We start from the raw sequence: 2,623 nt of genomic DNA on the forward strand, positions 1-2,623 counted from the left end.
GGTGAAGACAGAATTATGTTCAGGGACTCAAGTGTGCCATTTGTTTCTCAAGTTCATAGCCATTTTGGAAAGCAGCACACGCAGCACTTGAGTTTTCTGGAGCCTCAGTCATTAACAGTTTTGTGTAGAGGATGGGGTGTTGGAAAGCTTGGGAACCCAAGGTGAGGGGAGGGAGGTGGAAGACATCCATGGGTTTGCTCTCTCCTGCCCACAGAGCAAGCTCAGACTTCAGAGTTAGAGGGGCCCAGATTCTAGTTCTGCCTCCACTGCTCTCTCACCATGGGTCCTCAGGAAGGTTATCTTCTAGTTGTGAACTGGCAACACTAAGGAACCTGCCCGACTGCTGCCACTTCATACCAGAGCTGCAGTCTGGGTCCTGCTGGGTTCATGAAAGGAAGCCAGAAAACATTTGATCCGCAGCACTACCCACCTCCCATTTCTTTCCACTGATACGGGTAAGTGAGAGGTAAATGAAGACGAAAGCAACATAGAAGGCAGTCCTGGGAGTTGGTAGCTTGCCTTTCGGGGATGTTTTATCCAAGCTTCCATTGCACTCCCTGGGCTCTGTCTGGACAAGGCAAGGGGAACAGGGTCCTCATTCCATTTGGTGTATCACATTTGTCAGTGCCTAAGAACTGTTTCCCTATCCCACCCGCCTCCTAACGGAGTCCAGAGTTATTCCCATCCTACAAACACACCACAGAAAGAGATAGGATTTTCACCTCCCATCTGTACTTTCAATAAAACTAACCAACTTCGGGCCCACATGGCTGATCAAGGCCACCTGGGTCATTCCCCTAAAAATTTCAATTTAAATATTTTGCTGGTACAACCCAGCCATGTACTAGTACAGTATTTGCTGATGCCAATAAATTCTTTTGGATATTTTATACCTTCTCCCCCCCAAGGTATTAGTATAAAATATATTGTGCTTTCATAAACAAGGTGTTGTTCTCTTGTGAAACCACTTCAAAGTGTTTTAAAATATATGTACATTGAAGGCACTTGAATGTTTTTTCCCCAGAGAAATGTCTTTGTAAAAGTGGGGTGTATGTTACATGTGTGTGCATCTGCTCCACAGGTAAATAGGGTGCCAGGGTTTGCAAAGACCTGTGTTGGGGAAAGCAGTCTCATGCATGCTGTCTTTTGTCACCCACTTGGTCACATACAAATGGGCCTTGGGCTTAGACTACTTCTTTTGTTTGTTTTTTTTTTTTTCCCCTCACTTTTCCAACAGATTTATTTATTTATTTATTTGAAAGGAATGGATTTTGAGGAGAAAAAAACATGGTGATCCCTAAGGCAAGGCTGATCAAGGTGATCAAGGTGATCCCTAAGGAAGGCTGAAGATTTCAGTCTCTGGTATCTGGAATTCAGGCTGTAGTCCTTGTTTTTGGATGGGTCACTGGGTGTGTGACACAGTCCATGCTTTTAACTAGATTTTTTGGTAAAGTTTACTTATTTATTTTGAGAGAGAGAGAGAGAGAGAGAAAGAGAGAGAGAGAGAGAGAGAGAGAGAGAGCAGGGGAGGGGTAGAGAGAGAGAGGGAGAGAGAGAGAGAGAGAGAAATCGAAGCTGGCTCCACAATGTCAACACAGAGCCTGATGTGGGGCTTGAACTCACAATCATGCTAGATCATGACCTGAGCCAAAATCAAGAGTCAGACACTTAACTGACTGAGCCACCCAGGTGCCCTGCTTTTAACTGGATTTGCACAGAAGAATGGATGCTTGGCCCAGGTAGAACAGATGAAGTATTTGGTTTCACGTGTCACAGTACTACCCAAGTTCCTTCCCAGGATGTAGTGCCCCATGGGGTTGTACTTCTTGTCAAGCTCCCTCTTAATTTGGGCTGCATTGTCCTCCTCCATGTTCTATTTCTCCAATACCTGAGTGGCACACTCCACCGAGTCCTGTTGCATGTCCTTTGACTTATCGGCGATTTTGATCACGGCCTTCTGGCGGCACATGGTTACCGGAGAGCAGGGGGTGGCCAACTGCAATTGTCTCCTGGAGGAGGGGCCAGTGACACTCAGACCCAGTGGGAGCTACTGTTGCTACCAAAGCCGTGCTACATATACTAAGAGGTAAGGATCCCAAACAACCTATGCCGGCCTTGTTACCTTGTGTGGGAATCTTTCTCTCTTTGTCGTGCTTAATAAATGTTCTTTAGTCTCTGCTTGAAGAGTGTGGATCATATACCACATGGCCAACTTCACTGTCATATTGTAACTGAACTAACCTGAGTTCGCTGCTTGGTGACTTATACCAGGTAGAGGCATCACACAAAGAAAGCTTCATTTACAGCAAGTAGGAGATCATGGGGAATAACTTCCAAAGCCGTGACTCCCCAAGTAGAGGTCAGTGGGTTTCTTTTATTTAGGGTTAGGATGAGTATTCAGAAAGGGGAACTTTGTCATTGCATGTAGAGATGGGTATAAGGTTATGCATGTGTATTTAGGAAACATACTTATACGTGTACTGGATGTTATGTTAATGAGGTTTGTGCTCTTCCTTGAGCAGAGACTTTTGATAGAAGTAACTCTTAGATGAGGGGAAGGAGCTATGGACATGCTTCAAGAACGGGTATAAACTGGTTGGGGTCTTGGGCCTCTTATCTCAGG

General features: G+C 45.3%; 1 pseudogene; it reads right to left on the reverse strand.

The window, feature by feature from the left end:
* Nucleotides 1–1,581: 1,581 nt before the first annotated feature.
* Nucleotides 1,582–1,969, reverse strand: LOC112869643 (dynein light chain 1, cytoplasmic pseudogene; annotated as a pseudogene).
* Between the last annotated feature and the right edge of the window lie 654 nt (nucleotides 1,970–2,623).

Source organism: Puma concolor, chromosome A3, assembly GCF_028749965.1.
Source record: "Puma concolor isolate L17-30 chromosome A3, mPumCon1.1.hap2, whole genome shotgun sequence".
NCBI classification, from domain to species: domain Eukaryota; kingdom Metazoa; phylum Chordata; class Mammalia; order Carnivora; family Felidae; genus Puma; species Puma concolor.